This window comes from Neopelma chrysocephalum, unplaced genomic scaffold (assembly GCF_003984885.1).
Source record: "Neopelma chrysocephalum unplaced genomic scaffold, ASM398488v2 Primary Assembly neopelma1_22, whole genome shotgun sequence".
Lineage (NCBI taxonomy): Eukaryota > Metazoa > Chordata > Aves > Passeriformes > Pipridae > Neopelma > Neopelma chrysocephalum.
The window spans coordinates 14,038,936-14,061,620 of NW_020897689.1; the positions used below are offsets into that span (position 1 = coordinate 14,038,936).

Below are 22,685 nucleotides of genomic sequence, written 5' to 3' on the forward strand. Positions count from 1 at the left end.
TTTAATAAAAAAATTTGCCAGTGTGGGTAGGTATAACTGCTTGTCAGCACATCTGTATTTTTCTCTCATCTAATAAACTAGCTAGGACATTGCAGCAAAGGAACATTATAATATTAACAATGTTGCTGGAAAGCTCTGTGCTTTAGAACGAATTAACTTTCACTGCACTGCAGAACATACAAAGTGAAATTGGCTCAGCTCAGAATAGCAAGTTTAACCCCTTAGGAGCTGCTGAGCTCTACTTATGTCTCGATGATGGTTTTTGAGCAGCTTTAGCATGGAAATCATGGAGGTAGCTGATCTATTTGGCAAATTTGGAAAACAACTGCCTAGAAAAAATCTGAGAAAACATTTTTATTTTATTCAACAAAAGAAAATGTTGCAACTTTGTACTTCAAGGAATTTGCCAAGAGAGAGTAGTCAGGTTTGAGAAATGCCAGGGAGTTGATATTGTGGGAGTAGGACTGAAACATGTACCTTATTATCTGAATATTCATTCACAGCCCCAGAATGAATAATCCTTTTCTGTGTTTGCACCCAGGCTTTGATTTTCCTCCTCTTAAAAATTTATTCGTTAAATGGCTGAAGAATGATTAAGTGAAAATCTGAGAGCTGATCAGCACTGTGCCCCTTCTGCACTGATCTTTGCAGGAATGCTCATTGGAAAGCTTTCATCATCCCACTGACTTCCATGGGATCTCCTTAAGCAATTTTTTTCAGGGTGAGAATACTGTGCAGGGCAGCTGCTTTTGTGATATGGCCAGGAAAACATGCATTTGGACCACTTAGAGCCTTTTACAAAGGTCATAAACCAGATGATAATCTTTTATTACCATCATACCAGACTTATAGTCAGTTAGAGATCTAAAAGAGAAACATTCTGCATACCGGGTTTTTTTCTCTTAATTTAAATAAAATTAAAAAACTCCAACCCCCAGACAAGATTATCTTTTCATTGAAACAAATAAAATTTATTGGAAGTATTATTTTTCTGCCTGTATCATGGCAGGAATTTAATGTGATTTTGGGGGTTGGGCAGGCTGAGGGGTTATCATTTTACATTATAACTATTTTATGCATTTTGCAGTTAAAAATTGTCATATCTTCACACTGAGATATATCAGGCAGATTAATTTTTCCTCTTTTTACTTTACGCTACTGATTTAATCCACTTTTAAACAATTCCTATTAATTTCAAACACCACAAGAAATCTGGAGAGGGTGATATGCCTGATACTGCTGAGTTGCTGCTCCTCCTTAAGGTATGCTTTAATATTTTTGTCATTTGCTAATCTGTGGCTATTGTATTTTCAAATATAGCAGGGTAAGTATCTTCTAATGTGATGCTTTTTACTTGGTCTATTCACAAAAGAAAATTAAAGCAGCCAATTGTATATATGAGGAGGAAAAACAGAAAGTGAGTTGCAAAGAAACTCTAGTGCAATAAGTACTGAGGAGTGAAAAGAGAAAGATCAAGTTCAATCTTAATCCTTTTGTGCTAAAACTTCCAGTTGGACATTTCCTTCTCCATTTTTCTTTAGCCAGCTCACAGCCTTACTATACTTACCAAAATTCAAACTTTTAACACTCCATTGATCTTACATCTCCAGAATTTCTCACTCATCCAAACAAAACAACCTCTCTGCTCTGCTTTCCTACCATGGGCCCAATTAAGGGACTACTAACTCTGCTATGTCTTTCAGTAAAGCTCTCGATCCCTCTTTGCTATTTCTATTTCTCACCTTTTCATGCTATACACCTAGTTTGCTGAAGTGATTCCTTGGAGAATTTACCTGATTAATTTGATTACTAGTTTTGAGATCTATTATCTGTTACTTACACAGATCTCATTGCAATTCTGCTTTATTCCTTGTCATACACAAATGGCACATTGCTAGGAAAGATGTTTGCCAGATCAGGTACACTTCCTGCTAAATAGGTTCAGCTTTCCTCAGCTTGTGAGAAGTGTCTATCATATGTACATATGTATATCACGTGTACAAATGTATGTTCATGTAAATATACATACATACACACGCAAGAAACAGAATGTGTAAGACAGTCTAATATAAAAAAATAGAAACATGTAAGAATAATTTAATATTTCTAGATTCCATATCTTACCCCAAAATCTCATTGGGTCCATAAAAATCTATTCTACTCAACTTTATTTCCAAAATAGAAACAATTGTTTCCTTCCTCATATTTTATTCTCTTCTCTACTTTTCCCGCCTTTTATGTCATGTGAAAGAAATGAATTTTCTGTGAAAGTAGTACAAATTCTCCTTCATACCTATATCAATGTGCCCTCAAGAAAAGTTCCTTACTTATTTCAGTCATGTAAAACAAAATATTGGTAATTAATCCTACACACAGAGTGTGTTAGGTACTGTAGATCTCGTCCCAGAAGAGTTCAAGCAGAAGTGAAGTTCTGAAGAAAATACCGGGAAACTGTGTTTTCTCAGGGAATAGTTGAGATGAAATAATGATCTGTCTTCATAACTTCTGAAAAGTCTTAAACAGAACAGTTGTTAATGTTATAACTGAAAACTGATGTAAGAATTATATCAGTGCTGTATCTTTATTGCACCGTTACCACAGACAGACCCTAATATAGTCAAATTTCAAAAAGAGTAGTTGAAAATACTTTGAGTGTACTGTGTCCAGTAACTATCTGTTATCACTATGGTTGCAAAAACAAATATTCACTATTGGAATGAACTTCATAAGAATAAAAGAATTTAGAGGAATGAAAAAGCTTACTGCTTGTATTAAGATGGGACCTAAACAATTTAAGGAATGATGAAACAGATAGGATCAGCTCTGATCTTCCTGGGGGTGGCTGTGTGATCTGGGTTCTGATTGTACGAGGGTACGTACACAGTCTTCAATGTACCATCTTATGATAAAGCAGTACATTTTACAAGTTTAAGCTTGGTTTTGAGGCATAATCTCTGTAACTCAGAATTTAGCCCATTACTACGCTTTTGCTAATAACCCTGGAGACCATGTTGTCTTCTAGTCACTCACAAATAACATGATTACACAACGATAGTATAATGGTTAATAATTGAATTTTTTTTAATCTCATCACTTCAACTTTGTAATATTTGCTGATCTGTTTTTCTTCTGAAACCCTCTCATTAGCTTACAATGCAAAACTGTGACATCAGAAAAGAAAGCCTGCTCCTAATAATGAATTAATTGCTAAAGTGATTGTAGTTTTTCACCTCTCTCTGGTATCTTCATCTTTCTTCTCATCTCCTTTTCTTATCCCATGCTGTGCTTCTCAGTTTATCCTTATTTAATTTCACTCCTAGGAAACTCAAAGTTGCCAGTGAACAACAGACTTGAATCCGTCATAGAGTCAGTATTGCATTTTTCAAAGATTGCAACAGCTGCTCTAAACACAAAATACCCTAAAAAACCAACCCTCATCAATGAAGATTTAATTAATACACCAGAATATATTCAATTGAAAGACAGAGGAGAAGATTATCTGTTTTTTAATAGATACCTGTCGGTAACTTCTACCTCTGATCCTCAGTGAATTTCTGTTTTTCATGTTCTGTCTCAGAAATATTTCTTATCCTGATATCCTAATGAATCTTATGCTTTTGGTGTTTACACATTGCTGATGATTGACTGGGCATGCAATTATTGGTAACTAGCAATTTTTTGCCTTCAAGATACATAATCAACTGTTGTTCCTCTTTGAAGACTGACTTTTGGGGGGAATAGAGGGTATTTCCCTTGTGGAAGTGGAAAAATACTAAAGGAAGTGGATCTTTCTTTATTCTGGCTGATTTATTTCATCCTCAGACAAAGAGCTTTGGGGAAATTCATGTGGGTTGAGATGTTGAAGTTCCTGTATATATTATAGGTTTCATATTCTTATCTTCTTTGGCATCATTCATGTCTGGACAGGGTAGACCTTGTCAGACAACTATTTTTCTTAGTGTTCAGATAGGCAGTGTGGATTATTCTGTTGTTTAACAGTACCTAACAATTGTATAATGTGCACGGATGATTCTTATATCCTGCCACTGAATTTAAATTTTCCTATTTTTTCAACTCCTGACACTGCCCACTTTAGTTTTGCTTTATTTGTGTTTTTTTCCTCCACCATCTATTTAAACAAAATGTTTCATTTTAACTTATTTAACAATTGGTAATTTTGAATTCCTCAAAAAATAGAGTCAGGATACAAAACCAAATACAAATACAGTTTCAACCTTAAGAAAATATGTAATTTGAAAGAAAAGGTATGGAAATTAATAGTATAATTTGTCACCCATCTAGAGAATATCTAAATCCAGAATCTACGCTTCTAAAAAAAAAATCTACATACTAATGTTAATTTTGTTGTATGACATCTTTATTTTCTTTACTATGTGCTATGGTTCAGGGAGAAGAAAGACTGGGAAAAATGCCAAAGGGATATGACCACTTGAAAAGCAATAAACTTGGTAGTTTGACTCCTTGCCCTAAGGATGCATTGGCATCTGAGGGCTCCTTCCTTGTACATTTGATGGCAATCTGCATTTTCATGAACTGTCAGACATGATTGCCAAAGGTGATGATATTATGGCAATGAGATTATGACAAAAAGATTTGATTTTGTGCTAGAAACCTTCATATGCATTGTCATAAAATGTGACGAATTTGAAACTATAGGCAATGCGAACTGACACAAAATTTCTAACCCAAAAGTTGCAACTGTGTAATATTTGTTTTGTATCATCATATAAAGTCTTAGCAAAATAAACTGGAATAAGTGGATAGGATGTTATCAGATAGGAGTTTTGAATTTTAAGTCTTTTCTCTAGCTCAGAGAGGCACTCTGTAAATATTGCCTTTTAAAATGGCTACCTGAGATACTTGGAGCTTAGAACATTTCCTTCCAGCTATGTCTATCAAAGCAAATAATAAGCAGAGCTCTTGCTATGCCACTTTTTTCATTATGCTTGTCAATGAAGAAGCAGAATAAAATTCTCAAGATGTGAGGAAAATGGAACATATTTAGTTAGAGGGATCTTGGATTCACTTAGAAAGTATATATTTTCTTTGAAAATGTTAAATTGTTTGAGAGATGGGAACTGAGAATAACAGCTTTTATTTTCTAAACACCAATTACATATGAGTGAAAAATATGTATCTGTGTAACTCTAAGAATAGGCTTAATTTTTTGAAGGATCACACAGATAAGCACTTAAAGGAAAGGTACAGATGGTTGTGTGTACATCCTGCAAACTCATGGCTGTTATAACAAAGGCCAAATCCTTTGACAGATATTCTGTACATATACAGCTATCTTTATGTTACTTTAAAATTCTGCAGGCATAAAGAACTCAATTGCACATAAGGACAAAAATAGAGGCATCCATTGAAAGGCATTGCAGTAAAATGCAAAATGTGTTATCTTAAACTCAATAAAATCTTTTCAAAGACACCTCAATGCTCCTGTTATATTGAGAAAATATTTTTAATATGGGTCTGATCTTCAGCAATATATACTGGCTGATGTGGTTGTGTTTTGTTATGGTTTCTTAGTTCCCAATTCTTTTGGCAGAAAACCTGTGCCTGATTTCTGAACTTAGCTACACTGGCAGATATTCCTGCCTAGCTTATTAAATCATCTGAATAACAGCTGATTTCACATTTTAAGCATCAATATGTAACCACGTAGCTGAAATCAGAATCAAATGCCTTCAATCAAAAATGTGAAAAATAAGAAAAAGCAGTCATTCCCCCACCCTCCAGCTTTCTGGCTGCCTGCCATCTTGTAAAGATATTTCAGTCTCTGCAGCTCAAGCCTTTTTATTCTAATACCTCCTTGTGCAAATGCATGTTCTCATGTGTCTTTCTCTTTGCTGCAGGCATAGTGCACCTGTTTGAAAGGACATAACTATTTTTTTCTTTTGCCATTTCCCAACTGCCGGCTCTTTTGGCAGGAATCTGTCTCCAACAGCTGAGAAGGCAGAAAAGCTAAAGCCCTTTTGCTACTTAGAAGATCTACCTACCTTCAACTCTGTGAAGAGCCATGTGACACTACTGGAACTTGCTTCCCTTGGATTCTTGTGCTAAGTCTGAAATTTACACAGTAGTGGAGCTTCCCAATTTTTTAATGCTAGGAATATGTTTCTGAGGGACAGTCAAGGGCATGGGTAATCTTTTTCTGACCTGCTGCTTAGCTTTTCAATGTTGTCAACACTCCTTATAAAAATATCGTTCTATTCCATGTTGCAAAATTTGATATACCCATTTCTCTTTTACAGAGCTCAAACCCATATGGCATTTGCCTCCTGCTGATACTTCCACACCAGGAATCCCTTCAGCAAAGCAACCAAGACTCAAAGAGAAATACGTAATATGTTCTTTGCTCTTTATGCTCATATACCTAAGCCCTGTTCTCTAAATCAGAGGCCCAGAGAAACCTCTGGTGAAGATCAGGAAATCCTACCTACAGTTCAACCTGGAAGCTGAAGAATTTCCTATTCTGGTAGTCACAGAAATTAATCACTCTTCCACACTAGATGTCTATTAGCAGTACTTCTCTCTACACTTATACAGATCCACTTGGAATATAAATGCCAAGCCACAGTGCTTCTGTCTTCTATGCCACTAGCAATAAAGCGGCTGAAGTTTGGACGTAGTTACTAACTTTGCAAATGATGCACAAGGCAGAGTCCCCCTCACTGTCCCACAGCTCTTTTGGCTCTAAAGGGCTGTCAAGTGGCAAAAAGTAGTAAAAACTTATTCCAGTCAATAAAGAAGCTGTGGTTTTGAGTACACACAGGAAACCATTCTTTTGACTAAGAAGATATAAGTTAATTTGGTCACTCTTAGCATACACTTGCAAGCTGAACAAAGACAGTCTAGATAACAATCATACTGTTCTACCAAATGAGTTCATGAGCAGAAGGAAAAACAAATGGTACACTCATGGTTTTTTCTGAGGTGACACAACTTACTTTCCCTTCCTGTTTGATGTCTGTCTGTCCTTTTGTTTTGTCAATGTCTGTATGAAGCCATACGATGTTCCTACATTACCTATAAGTTTTTCAGCGTATCTTATTGTATTTTATCTCAGGCAAAATGAATTTTAGGATGGTGCCCCCGAAAAGATTTACAAAGCTGCCTCTGTGAGAGATGGCTGCTTCCAGATGTGAGTATAATGCTAGTGCAGCCACCTCTGTGTTTTAAATTTTTAGAAACATGTGGTTTCCATTTTGGTAAATTCTACATATCAGTCAGTTCAAGAGACGTGATACATCTTATATTTCTGTTCTTCAATAAAAGGCATTTTCCTGGCCTATCTCCAGCCCAAGGGCAAGAGAAAGTGTTCTGACTAAGTAGGGATTTGTTCAGCTCTTCTTCTTGTTCTTAAATCTACAGCAGACCAGTGAGCTATATACACACATGGTAGAGTCAAGGTTAGTCACAGCAGGATCTTCAGGTGGTGAAGATCTAAAACCAAAACAAAACAATACAAAACACATACCAAAAAAAAAAAAAAGAGAAGGAAAGAAAAGAAAAAGAAGAGCCAAGACAAAAAAAATCTACTCATGGAAAAAAAGAATATGCTTTTCTAGCTGTGGTTAAACCACAACATGCTAAAAAGGGCATTACATCAAAAAGTATTCAAATTAGGCATTGCCAAAGGTAATGATGCATTGGAATTAATTGAAATTAGTGAGCATTCATCATGGGAAGCTTTTTAGGACAAAGATAAAAGAATCACATAGAGCTGGTGCTGTTTGGAAGAGAAGGGCAGAGTGGATATTGTCTCAGCTTCTCTTTGGTCATAGATGGCAGAGATAAAGGGATTATTCTTTGGATGCTGCCTCAAGACCTAGTTAGAAACCTGTCATTTACCAAGTACCCCTGCAATGGATAGAAATTTCAGAGAAGCAGAAACGTCACAAACATTCCTTACAAATTCTTGTGTGTATTCTTAAAGTACTATGCTTGGTCTCTATAGAAACAGATCATATTACTACACACTTACATGTTTATGATGTGTCAGGTGAAAAGAGATAATGCTTGAAAATGCATTTTACATGTGCACAAATACCATCTCAAACAGAAAAACCACTCACTTGGTGATGTATTTACTTCTCCTAAAATTAGATGAGAGATGGACACAGAAACCCCGGGAATGCTCTCAGTTTCAGAGGTGACCATTCCTCACTACATCTAAAACATTTCCATTAAAAAAAAAATGAAGAAAGGTGTAGTTATGATGAGCACATGACCAAGAAACACAGTTATGAGAAGAGGTAGCAGCCAAGGCAGTACTTTTTATATATGGCACCAACTGTCTCTAGTAAATAATGGGTGTTTTGAATTGACTATGTGCCAGTGACTCACCTCTGTAATGTAGAATTTGACCTATTAATGGGGATGCAGGCTTTTCATTTATTTGAACTTGTCTATACTTGCCAGGATGTTCATGCATTGCTCATGGACATGAGCTGCTCCAAATACAAGCACATGGGTGGACACCTTGGAGAAGTTGTACCCTGAGAGATGTTAAAGTGCTTTTTTATAAGCATCAGAAGTCAATGTGGCATTGCTGGGCATATATTCCTGATGGCATGCCCAGTACAGGGCCCTTTTTGCAAGCAAAAGGTAGCAGAGAGAGAGGCACTGGCTTAGGCAAACATATGAACCTTCCCAACCATGCTGTGCAATCAGTACCTCTATAAACTTCATGTTACCTCATATTATTCACAGTTCTCTTGTCCATTCATTCTTCTGACATTCACAGAATTAAAAAATGCAGGCTAATAGGAACATAAAGACAACCTATTAATGGTTGGGTGAGCATCTTTAGATTTAAAGATAAAAGACTAATTTTAACTCTTGAGTCCTAAATTTGGGATGCATGCATGACATTCAGCTGGCCAAATGTAAAATTAAGTCAGCAGTTGGATTCTTACGAGGACACTTGTTATGGAAACTGAGGAGAGTAGAGAAGTGAATGCAAAAAGTGAATTTTGACACAGCTAGAACAAACCAATGACGTAATGTTTTGTCATTTTTATTTAGCCATGGTATTGCTGACATTGTTCTATTTCCATCACTTAAGACAGTAAGTTAATTTTTTTAGCTTTACTTGTTATTTTTTTAAATTTTATTATAAATAATAATATTTTCCTGGTTTTTTTCTTTCTTCTGTTTTCTTGTTTGTACTATTATGTCCTATTGTGCCATTTGTTTGTATTATTAAAAAAATCACGTGGGATATGTTGTTAAGGGTTAACAGTGTAAGACTACTTATCTCAGATGACAACCACAGATAAAACTAGGATGGCAACTGAAGAAGCTTGGCTTAGTGTTTGGACTCTTCATCAAAAAAAACAAAACAAAATTAGAGTCTTTACTTCCTTTTTATGCTATAAAAGTTATGAATTTCTGTTTTCAGACAAAAGGAAGCTACATTTTAAATGAAGGTAGACACTTTCCAAGAAAAAAATTCTGTTTAATCAAAAATGCATTTTTCTGTCAAAGAAATGTGGAGTAGAAAATTCTCAGCCAGCTCACTTCTGTTTCCTATACATTCTCATGGGATTAAGCTTCTTATTTCAAATAGAAGAAAGAGATCTAAAATCCCCAAATCATGCATTTCAACTTCCTATCATATGTCAGTCAATTTTTCCTTGAGTTTTCTTTCTCTGCAGTCAGCTTGTATGTTTCTACTTAGGCAATCAAGACTAAGAAATAGTTAGAAATTCATCATCAATCTTTATTCCAGGACGAAATAATTTTGAATGGTCTGTAATTAATCATGGAGATCTCTGCTTTTATCAGCACTTCAGGATCTCCCAAAAAACAACCCCTCAATATGATACCTTCTGTTTTCAGTGTTTATTTTTTCACTAAAAAGTCCAAACTTCCCCCAAAATAAAATGTAATATCTTTCCAACAGGGGGAAAATATTTTCATATTCTTTCTCCCAGTAATATTCTTTTATATAACTTTTTTTAAACTCAAGAGAAATGATGAAAAGACAATCATATTGATTACATATTCTTCAAACAACTGTCACCACAGAACATCATAGTATTTGACTATAGCTTTTGAATTACTGTCTTTGTTTTTGTGTGTAGCTCTACTGTGGTTTAATAACTGATGGGAATAGTGGTCATGTACAAAGAGATCTTTATTTTTCCAGTTCATTTTATATTTCTTCTGATCCTTTTCCTGTCTTTACTCTGCTTTTAATATGTGCAATTTCATTTTGTCAAATAGGAATGTTTATACTTAAAGAAATTGCCTATTTCTTTTCTCATAGCTGGAGGTACTGATTTTTGTCTGATAGACCAGAATATCGTGGATTAAAAATTCTTTTCTATTGTGGTTGCACCACAGTGATATTCTGTATTGTATTAATTCAGAAGTTCAGTACTTAATGAGCTTTCATTATGCCACAACACTATGAAAAGTTTGTTCACGAAATGGATGCAATTGAGGATTTAACTCTTTGCTACCATTGATAAAGATGCAGCCTGTAAAAACATGCACTCACAATCCCTCTTTAAAGATATCATCTATTTTAGAAAACAATTTTGTCTAATCAGGTGTCTCCTTTACTGGCCATTATTTTGCAGCCCAAAGCCTCTGACTGAGTCAGTAACAGTAATTGCTGAATGTGAGACCTCTCAATTTAATTCCAGGAGTGTGTATCACCCAAGGAAAGACCCAGTACTACAGTCAACATAACCCCAGGATCATGAAGCCCTGTGGTAAGTTCTCTAGCAGCTGACAGATGTACGGCAGAAAAAACACCCCAAAGTAGTTATTTGACATAAGATCATAAGTACACGAGTAACCTTACAGCTTTACAATTTTAAAACAAATATTTCTATGAAGCTGCATTTCCTTTAGAGTTATGCTGTCCTGGGTTGCTAACATCTAAGAAGCATCAAGTTCACATCATAACCTTCCCCTCCATGGGGATGTCCTCCCTCCTCTAGCTGACTGTTTTTACAAAACGAGTCAGAAATTACTGAGTGTCAGCTGAGCTCTGGCAACTGAAGCATGGTCAGCTGAGACTGACCAAGAGGTTCAGAAGTTAGTATGGTGAGCTCACTGAAAATTCATCAGGGACAGGTGCAAAATGCTACATTTAGTAAAGGATAATCAGCTGTCCAAAGGCAAGCAGAAGAAAGGCTAACTAGGTAACAAAAGAAGATGTATAGATTATAATTGATCACATTTATAAATAGTGCTTTGTTATTAAGAAAATCAATCAACACATTAGATTGAATAAATAGGAATACTTCCTGTAAGACCGTCTGAAATACTTTCTCCACCTGAAGATGATTATGGAATGTTTGAAGAAAATGCAAGGAGGAAAACAAAGAATCAGTCCTTACAACACAAACTCCAGGGAAAGACTCAGCAGGCGATGATATCTGAATAAAGGAGGCCCTGAGGGTGGATATGATGTCTGATGTCAAAAGGGTAAATAGAAAAGAGGAACAGAAAAAATTTTTTATGTCAGATTTTAGTTGGGTAGGACAAAAAACAATAGGATGAAATTGCATCACAGAAGGCTCAGAAAAGGTAGTATGAAATATTTTTAATACTACAAAAATGGAGCACTGCAATAGACTGGTTGGAAAAATTGCCTTCAGAGAAAGTCTTTAAGACAGAGCTAGGCTCAGGTGGATGGGAATTGTTCAAGAGCTGATCGTGCCTTGGAAAAAAAGAATTGTCTACATGAGCTCTTGGGCTCTCTTGCCACCCACATTTTCTATTGGCTTGTTAATCTGTTGCTGATGCACAGACTTGCAAACAGTACAGCTGTTGAGTCTCATCTTGTTAGGGAACTGAAATAGAAATAAAAGCTGAAGATTTGAAGAGTGTGTCATCTTTCCTCTATATTGCTCAGATCTGCTCCTTCTTTACGATCTAATCTTAGGCAAATTATTAAAATCAGATTGGGGAGTTTGGTATTTGAACTACGGATGGTTTTTATCCAGAAACATGAATGAAAAAATGAATACAGCTGGTAAACAATACAAAGAATGATTCTGAATATCTTTGTGCTTTAATCTAAGGAATTCCTTTTCACAGTTATTAAGGGAATTGTTATTTGCCACTAAAGGTTAAAAATTCTCAGACATGTTTTTCCCAGAGTATATACTAGTTTGAATACAAAGCATTTATAATCTGAATTGGGGTTTTTGGGGAGGGTGAAATTGCATTGTCTGTTAGTGTTCAATTATTATCCATTGTCTTGCTAGACATCCAGTTAGGAATCAGGAATCATACGACGTAGTTCATATGACTTTGCCACACGCCATGAACAATAGCTAGTGAACAGCAAACAGCTGAGGCAATTGTTTGCATGAATCCTCTAGACTAAAATGTGTTTGAAAATAATTAAGGCAACTACAAACATAGGAATAAATCACAGAATCACAGCATATTACAAATTGGAAGGGACACACTAGGATCGCAGAGTCCAACTCCTGGCCTTGCACAGGACCATCCCCAAGAGTCACACCATGTGCCTGAGAGTATCATCCAAATGCTTCTTGGATTCTGTCAGACTTGGTTCTGTGACCACTTCCCTGGAGAGCCTGTAGTTCACAAACACAGAAACTATATGCTTTTAAAGCTAATTTAAGTCCAACTAATCAGTGAACCAGTCCTCATCATGACCAAATTAGTAAAAAAATAGTTGGCTGAAGCAACATGTGAAACCTTAAGTCTGCGTTTTGCATGTTCTATCAGCTCAGCAGAACAAGAGGGAGCACAGGCAGCACTAAGGGCATAGAGAGGGAAGGAAGATAATGTCTTCACCTATCATGTTTTGAGTGTGACTGCTGCTTTGGTTTTCATCCTCCAATTATCAGAAGTGATCACACAGAAACTAAGAGCTGATGGAACATCTTTAAGCCAGGTGCTGCCACTTATCTTCTCTGGTATCTACTTTTTCCTCCCACACTAATGAAAAATGATTTCAAAAGAAATGAAGATCCTGTTTCAATAAGACTGTGGAAAAGATGTAACCTAAAAAGCTGTCTACAGACTCAGGAATAAGTGAAATGTTTTGACAGGGAAAAATATGTGTTGGCAACATTGCTCGACTCAGATTTCAAAAGTAAAATTGAAACCATGCTTCTACAGGCTGCAGACGCTGACAACTGGAAGCCTGTTCTGCAATATATAGTAGTTAAGAATATGCCAGCCAGCTCCTCCTCTCCCCACACTCTCACATGTACAGGACAAATACATTTCTAGGAAAAGAACAGTCTGACTTAGTAATTTTTTGAAAACAAACAAACAAAATCCAAATCTTACTCTCATCTGACTGCAAAAGGTTCAGAGAATACAGAGAACATCTGTATCTATATATAAAACTGCAAGGAAGGTGATATTCTTCAGACTTCTCTGGCCCTTTCAGGCTAAATTTGGGCTGAGCCCATGTCCATGTGGTGTCAGCCTACATGAGGTGCAAAACTGGACCCATGAAAGACTCCCATCTCAAGAATCTAGACTTCAATATTAAGAAGAATGGTCTCAAGTAAGGTTGGGAAGATAGGCTTTGTAAATTCATTTGATCAGTTTGAGCAACAACTATGAAAAGTGAAGTTACCAAATCCTTATGACCAGGTAAGTACCAACACTTAAGGCTAATAAAAAAGCCCAGAAGATAAATATTTCAAATTGTATGTTCTTAGTTTCCTGGTCATGGTCACTGCAAGATAGCCATGCAGGACTTCTCTTTGTGCAATCAGTAAAAGAGTTTTGGACCAGAAATTGTGAATGACAGACAGTCTGCTATTTCACCAGATCATTCAAAAATAAAATCCAAAAGAAAGGCAAATAATTCTCTCTCAGTCTCCTTCTGTTGTGTTCATGTGAGGACATCTTGAGATAAAGCAAAGACTCCCTTCCTTGAAACTTATTGCAAACAAAACAATTAAGTAAATCTAGAATATTGATTTTTCTCTTTCCTTTTGGACAGATATTAGTTGTTTCACTGTCTTTCCCTTGATTTTTTTTCATTTTCCTCCTGCAACATTATACAAGCTCATATGAGGCAAACTCCTTAAGGAATTTGTTCTACAACCTTCCTTTAAGGTTTCCCAACTCTATATATTAACTTTCTGCTGACATCTGAAGCTTTGTTTCTCAGGGCACTTAGCAGAGGAGGAAGCATATGTCTGAATCTTTTTTCAAAGAATCCATTCTGCAGATTCTGTTCCCAAAGAAGTGTATTTATAAGAGATACTTCAGCACTTCTTGATTTGGTTTGCAACACAGATACTGGTATATTAGTCCTCCAGTGCACAGGGAGTTTATATGCATATATAGTTCTTTCCTAAGTATGAACTTAACATGGCAGTTGAAATGGTGTGGTTCCATGTGCTGGTCTGCTTAGAGAGAGACTCCCTTAGGAATCCTTGGGTGATACTGCATGTGAGATAGAGATCTCACATGCAGATAGGGCATAGCAGAGCACCCTTCTATCTGCTCCAGTCATGTCCAAACCAGCTTTGTCCTAGAGGAGCAGGCATGCAGTGGCTCTGGTTTTGCCTCCAGCAAAGTGGACAAAAAGGGCTTTCTGGAAGGCAGCAATAATCCACAGCACCTTCCTCTTCATGTGAGCAGTTGTATCAAGAAAAACCTTCAGTCTGACCCCAAAGATAAAGTGGTGTCATACAGCAGCACCCTGAAATGCTGAGCGTGGATGGGGTGATGGATGTGCTTAAGAACTACACTCGTGAAACTGCAGCCTAGAGGGTAACTGTGGAGATACATTCCCACACTCTGTCTTTTGAGTTAATTTCTCTTCTGGCTTTGTGGAGTTGAGATAGGTACAGACTATCTCACCTTTGTCCTTATGCTCTGTATTCAAATTAGGTAAATAAAGTGGATTTTAAGTGAATTATAAGCCTTATATTCATTAACCACCAAAAAAATGAAAATGAAAAGTGTGGGGGAACTGGCAGAAGAGAAGAATGCAAAACTAAGAAGAAAATGAGAAAATGCAGAGCAAACAGAAAGCAGGGAAGAGGCAAGAAGGAATGAGAATTTTCTTCTCATTTTAAAGGTCATTTCCTCCCTCTGGCTGGCTTCTGTAACAATAGTAATATATACTACCAACACCAACACTTCAGGGGTTATTTTTTAACCTATTGAAAGGATGGGAACATTTTTGGCTGAAAATATTAAAACATTTCAGTAAAAAAAACCCTACTGAAAATCATCTATCATCGCGCTCATTGCAACAGTGTCTTTCACTTTCTCACCCTTAACATTCAAGTATTCTGTGGCTGAATAGGTCCCTGGATAATAAGTAGGGATGTGTGAGGGATGGTTAAAAAACCTAAAAGTAAGGATAGAGGGGGGGAAAACTATAAAGAAAGGCAAGGAAGAGGGATGGAAAAGACTGAAATAGAGAAAGTGAATAGAGATAAAGGAGAGTAAGAGATAAATGGTAAAGAACTTGGCTTTCACTTGCACTGACTACTTTGTGCAAATCTGACAGTGAAAAGTTGCTCTTATTCCTTTTTACCTCTATTCCAATAAATCTAAATTGCAGATAGACCTTTCTGATTCAGACCTATAAGGAAAGAGAAGGAAGAAAAAACAGTTTTAGAAAAAGGAAGCAGGAGAAAAAGATAACTAGGGCTAAAATAAGGAAAAAAGATCTGGAAAATTTTTATGAACTTCACGCTTTTCCTTTTCAGTTTTTACCTACAGTTTTTAATAGTTTTTCAAATTTCGAAGTGTTTCAATTACCATTTTGGAAATTTTCCCCCAAAGTGAGCTAGTGAAAAATTTTGTTGCTGTTGCTAGCTTTCCATAATTTCTACCTTAAATATAAAATAAAAAATGTAATTGGAGGAAGTAAATTTAAAGTTTTAAAGAAATATCAAGTTTTAGAAAATAGAAGATGAAAGAGAAAGCAAGGAGCAAATGAGATTGTTGCATTGGAAAGACCCTAAGTAATAGCAATATTAACAATACTGATGACAACCAATTACTGAATGTAACATTTTAATAAGAGGATGGTACCCTGACAAAATCAAATGCTTACATTTCACTAGAAGAAAAATCATGTGAGTACTCTTTATAGAAAATATGAGAAATAGGGCAGAAATAAAATTTAGAAATGACATTACAGTGAAAGCTTTAAAAATAGCTACGTATTTTTTCAGTTCTCTGGCAAAAAAGGAAGGCAATATTTTGGATCCAAATAAACATTTTGTTTGAACCCAAATGAAATGTTTTATTTCACTTTGATGTCCTTCGTTTACTTGCAAAATAGGTCTAAATGTAAATTTAGATAAATTTTTAAGCAGAATAACATTTTTTTAAAGGTTTTAAAATGTCAAAATAAACTACTTAGAATGTTTTGCAACTCTTTTCCAGGGATATTTTTTCCTCATGTCAAACCAGTTCCATAAATTTGACAATATTTACAAATAGTTACAGACGCTCTTGTTTTGCATTTCCTGTCTTGTAAAACAGACGACCTTTTCTGACAGACACTGTATGCAAAGTTAGAGACTGCTTTTAGATTTCATTTTGTAGCCTTTTTATTTCCTTTATTTTTCATCATCTTTACTCATCAATCTACTGGAAGACTCTGGAAGCCCAAAAGATTTCCAGGTTTGGGTTTTGGTTCAAGAGACCTCCCAAACCAACTGCAGTGCTTTCTCCTCTGAGCAGGCCAACATAAGCTGGGTGTAGTGGCATGTCCTCATCTTGAAGGAGATCAGCACTAACTGCTCTGAGGATCTCCACACTATCTTCTGCCCTGACTCGATGTTAGCTAGATCTGAAATGGCTCTGACAAAGGTTCCTTTGATCCGGCTGAGGGAAGCACTAATCTTTGTTTCTCAGATTGGCCTTTGGAAGTGCCCAGGTCACATCTGCTCCATGCAGAGCCAAAGATAGCTTGCAGCTGCCTGTAGAGGATCAGGTGAACGTACTTTCTTAACCCCTCCTCTGCTTAATGAGGTTGAGGGAACAGGTACCACTAGTAAATCAGATTTTATTCCACTTCTTAGACAGCGATTATGAGTGCCTTGTGATCCAGAGATATTTGGTCTTACTAGAAGCCTGTTCTTCTATGGGAGCTGGCTTGGCTCCACTGCTTACATACCTGTCCAACTGATAGAACTAATAAACTGTATTGAGATAATTCGCTCTGCTCTTTGTTGGTAGATCTCAAAGCTGTTAATGCTATCAGTATCCGCATTTTAAGTTCACGGAAACAGAGCCTCCAAGAGGCAAAGCACCTTGCCGATACTATTTTGGCAGAACTGGAAACTGAGCTAGTGAGCCCCATTACGGTGCCCCAAGCACCAGTTAGCCTTTTTAGCTCTGTCACAGTCTATTGTGCTGCTATTATTGCCACACTCAGTTGTGGTCTTATAAAGAGTATTTTGTTACCTAATGAGTGGTTTAAATGTGTCCATCAGTTTTCAGGTTTCAGGGCAATGGCTGCTTAAAAATGAAGAACGTATTTCAGGTTTTTAATCAGCACAGGCTCAGGTTTGATTTCCTACCAGCTTTATGCCGACTTGCATTGACTTTTGCAAAGTAACTCATGATTCACTATGGAAAGAATGGGAACAGGACCAAATGTACTGGTTGAATGGTTTTTAAATTGCTTGTCTTTCCCTTCCTTGACTTGCAGTTCCTATTTTGTTAACCTAGTGTTTTAAAGTAACTGTATATTTTCTGAAATCCACTATGAGATATATTCTACTCTGAATGTATACACATAGCTTTTCCTATTAGTAGTGGAAGTCATGAACATATACTGAATAATACAATGCAGTGTGCATAAATCCTTTGGGGAATCCAAGTCCTAGATAGAAAAAAAAAAAGAAATCACAGTATTTTAAAATGCCAGTTGTAACATTGCAGTGAGTTCCAGGCACATGTTTGCCAATAATGAATGGAGGAGTACAGATACAATATTGGAACTGTCTCCTGCAGAGTGGTATCATATATAATCATACATACTGTCAGCTTGCTTGATTATGTTCGGGATTGCAAGCAGCACACACAGAAACAAAGGAGAAATTCTTATGCACCTCAAATTTAATTTTTATGAGAAATATATGGAGGCATTAATCGGTGATTACAGCACAGGAACAAAAGTTCCTGTGTCTTTTTAGATTTGCATAATAAATACACCTTTGTGAATTCCTTTTAGAAAGTTAATCACACATTCAGAAAATTTCACTTCTTTAAGAAAAAACATTTACAGTGTTAAATCATTATAGCAATTTAATTAATTGCCACAGTGTTTCATTTAATGTACATAAGCAGCCCACATTACTAATTATCCTAATTTTGTAAAATCCATGATCACAATTCAATCATTAATCAGTATATCAGAACTTCACTCTATTAGCTGTTGTTTGTAACAGGGCATCTCAATTGATTATGCTGTAGATTTTTTATGGGTCTTGTTTTATAAATTGAACCTAGTCAAGTAAACATAACATTTGGTAATAGTCTTCATAGCAACTGTCAAAATGACTTATTGTTTTTCCAGTCCTGCATTCCTTCAGAATTAATATTACCTTTGTGCTCTTTATAACACTTATTATTAAAGCTATAAAATTCTCTATGTTTAATGAGTGGATGTTGTTTCATTATATGTATGGTTTGCTTGACAGACTGAAAATTTTTCTAATCTGTTTCTCTTTTCCTCTTGATTGAAGGATTGTAAATATGCAATTAGCAGCTAGAGTAGAAGTAAAAGCAGAAAATGTCAACTGTCAAGTAGCTCCATTGAAAGACACATGATGCTTCAAGCTAAGACAGAAAGACAAAAGCACCTACCAACAAGGATAAAGGTTGCAAAATCTCTGTTTAAACATTCCATTAATCTCTTCCATGAAATAAATATAGTTAATACATCCAGGAATGAGGAATCCACTATCAAAACTGCAATTTACTTTTGTAATAAAGCTCTGTGTGGTAATGCTATACTCTATTGCCAGTAGAAATTCTGGATTCCACCTCTGTTATAATTCATAACATATATCCCTTTATGTAACATATGGCTGGCCATATCACAGTAATGAGATTGATTTCCCAAGAATATACATGGGAAAAGGGTGCAATACATCACTGTCGTCTAGAGTACCTTTCTCTCCTAGACTAAAACATCTAGTTCTGCTTCCAAAGAGTTGATTATTTCTGTGTCCTCTGTATGAAAACCTGGGTTTGCCTTGGCTCTCTTATGCAATGGCTGACTATGCTTTCATTCAGCACTGTGGAAGAGGAATGCTGAAAGGAGGCAAGAGGGACATATAGAGATATTTGTTTCCATTGACAAGCCAAGAATAACTGTTTGCAGCAACATGTTATATTTAAAGCCCTATAAAAGCTCTAAATAATTAAAGAGACTGAATTCTCTAGGTATTCCTGGTTATCCATACCAATAGGAGATGTTCAGTGTGAGGCACAATGAACAGAATGAGGCTGTTCTTAACCTACATAATAAAAGACTTTGCCAAGCCAAGCTATCCAGAGGTATGAACTCTTGCCTGGAGAACCGCCCTGTTAGACTGTCATATTAGACCAGAATTAACCTTCCTGTTTCCTTCTCAGAGGCAGTTACCATAGAGGTCCTCAGGGTTTAATGCTGTGAAACATGATTGTTCAATGTGTGGCTAAATAACACAGGGTTGTGGGAATAATCTACCTGCCAACAATTCCAAAAGCTTTTGATGGCTTTCTGGCCAACAGACTAGTGACTCCATCCCTTTCCCTATCTTCTTCATTTATTTTCATATAACTTTTAAAAAGGTAATTAAGTGCCTCTATTATCTCACAGAGCAGATTTCCACATTCTACTGGTCATATATATTCAAGTTTATTCCAAATTTTCTCAGTACGTAACATTTTAGTTTTGCCTGTCATATGTTAGTTAACATGCATTAGGTATATAATCTAAAAATGTCATGTATATCCTGTCATCTGATAGGATGACACTTAGAGACATATCTCAAAAAGCATCTGTACAATGGTAGACAGCTCAGGTATTGATCAAAACAGAAACAGGTCCACTGATGATGTCCCCATTATGTTAAAGAATAAAATTTATTCCTGCAAATCCCACTTATGATTCTTTGGTGATTCAGCTGTTTCACATAGGTAGGACAGATGAAACTGCTGAGAAGTCTTGTGCATCACAGTCTCCCATGGGATGGGGCTCCAGGCTCCCCAAGGCACATCTGCATGAACCTGCATGCTGCTGCAGGTCTGTGCACCAGCTCTGCTCTGCTCCCAGGGTGCTTCACTGGCTTGATCACAGCTTCTGACAGAGTTCTATGGTAATAGATGTGTTGGATTATAGTTTGCTGCTTTTGGAGCATGTGATAGTTGACACAACAGAGAATGGACTTCACAAAAGTATTAAAAAAAAAAAAAAGCAAAACCCAGAGCAGTTAAAAGTTTCTTGACCTATGTAAAATTTTAAATACCTGTCAGAAAACATCTTACTTTTCTCAATACTTATATCCCTCATATTACTCAAAGTTTTGAGTAGCAGGAATCTAGTTTGATGTACTAGTTATCGCTAATTAAAACACAGATGAATGGTTAATAATATGATACACTACTAAGAAATAAAGTGTGACAGAATTATAATCTAGTTGGGTCCAAATTATCCAGGGAAAACCATAAGAAGAGAACCAAGCAAGAACAGGTTGTCAGGAGCTGGCAAGGGCTGGCCGGGAGTAGGAGCCAGGCAACAACATCCGAGTGCAATGACAAGTCTATTTGAGGCAGTCGCCTCACTGACAGGGACCTCATCCCACCACCTGGAATGGGGCAGGGCCAGGGATGGCAGCCAGGGTCCCCTCAATAGAAATTGGACAATAATCCTGCTTTCCTTCACCAGGTGGCCATTGAACCAGAAAGAATAGAGACTGCTGGATCTACACCTTGCATGAGCTAACCAGAAATTAACTTAGTTTATGTTAAACAGAAGAATTAACCAAGGCAGGTCTATAAAGGTGGTTTCAACAGAGAAAATTTTGCTAATTAGTTAACGAAGACTGGTGGACTGAGGACTCGGAATGTGCATTCAGAGAGAGCTTGACATTTCTTTAGGACAAGGTGCTGACTTGTTAGGGTTTCTATCCAAGCAGTGGGGAAATAGGAGGAATTACCAAGCTGATTTGGTGCATGATCACCTGGTAAGTTAATTAGTAATAAGGAGAAATTGTACAAGAAAATAAAAAGACCTGAAGTAAGAGTCAAACCAGAGGTCAAACTGTATAGGCCTTTAGTGAGAAATCGTACAAGTTAGACTGATTTGCTTTCCAAACAAACAGCAAAAAGTTCCGTATATGTACAGTTAACCCTCCCCACCCCCAAAGAAAAACTTCAAGGATCACTACTTTGCAAAACTGGGCTAGAGATTAAACAAGATCTAACTATACCCAAAACCTAACTCAATATCTCCAACTGGTCCTCTGTAAGAATTTGCTATAAGAATTTACTTACTCTTAGTAAATATCTCCTGAGCTGTCACAATTTCAAATCTGAAACTGACACTAATTTACGTGCTTCAAAGTGTTAGTCTATTGTTACTGATTAAAGATTAGGGAGAAATCCAGTGTTGAGAGGTAGATTACTCCTCATTTGTGATTTCTTTTTGCTGTTGGTTAAGTGTCAAATGCTGGCCCTTCTCAAAGCCAAAACCAGGTATACTTTAAATTAGTGTAGCAAATCCCACAAATCACTTAATTACTTTGTTTAGCATTACTTAAACAAATCTGTTAAGCATGCAAGTAAGGCTTTATCCTGTCTGAGAAGCAATAGCAAATTTGGAATATCTATAGACAGAGAGTGGGCTATTTGTGTGCAGAATTATCCTCTTTGTGGTCCAGGACATTTATTTTTAAAGAAAGATTTCTATTCATGAAAAGAAGACTGGACTGGAAAGGTACTCCACCTTTCATATTGTCTGTTTCACTAAAGAAAAGAGAAAAGTCTGCAAAGGAATCCAAGTTCCACGTAACTCTCTGAAGACAGTGTTCTCATCAGTCAGTCTTTTGCATGTGACATGTGACTTAGAGGAGCTATTTTGGGACTATTTCTAGGATTTGGTTTTAAAACATCAAGTGAAAAAATAAGGAAGTGGGCCAAAAAGAATGATAAATAGTCTGAAATTATACTAGAGAGGATAATATTTTGTCTTTCAATGCGATTCTTCTTCGCAGAATCCAAGGGAGGGGGCATTGCCGACTGAGCATCTGAGTGGATGTTGAGGTCCCAGCTCTGCTTCTTGACCACTGTGCCAGGGATTAGCAGGCTGGGCAGTGGATCTCTCCCTTCTCCAGAGCACCATCTCCTCCAATCCTGCTTCCTCTGTGCTACTCAGACATTTGCACCATGCTTCTCCTTCTGCCAGGATGCAGAAAAGCAGGGAAGAATTGGTAAGGAAAGGGTTAAAGAAGAAAAGACATCTTTTCCATGTCTCAAAGAATTTGTTCAAGAATTTAAAGATTTCAAGGTCATTTAAAAATTATGGAGTCATTCTCCAGAATAAGAGATATTTAATTTGACAAAAAAACCCCCTTTTTTCCCCTAAAGAAATTCCCTTATTTTCAATCTACTGAATTTTTGGCTTGTACCACTTCATCAGTACAGTGTAAAGACAGGAGGTAATCCTTGTC

At 36.6% G+C, this 22,685-nt stretch overlaps 1 long non-coding RNA gene across 2 annotated transcripts; it reads left to right on the forward strand.

Moving 5' to 3' along the window:
* Positions 1-1,068: 1,068 nt before the first annotated feature.
* On the forward strand, positions 1,069-22,436 carry LOC113980277. 2 transcript variants are annotated; one of them, XR_003538114.1, is made up of 6 exons: positions 1,069-1,262; positions 6,279-6,502; positions 7,094-7,168; positions 10,617-10,751; positions 18,714-18,848; positions 22,230-22,436. It is a non-coding gene; the product is annotated as an uncharacterized LOC113980277 (long non-coding RNA). The 2 variants fall into 2 exon arrangements; XR_003538121.1 differs by lacking the exon at positions 7,094-7,168.
* The last annotated feature ends 249 nt before the right edge of the window (positions 22,437-22,685 follow it).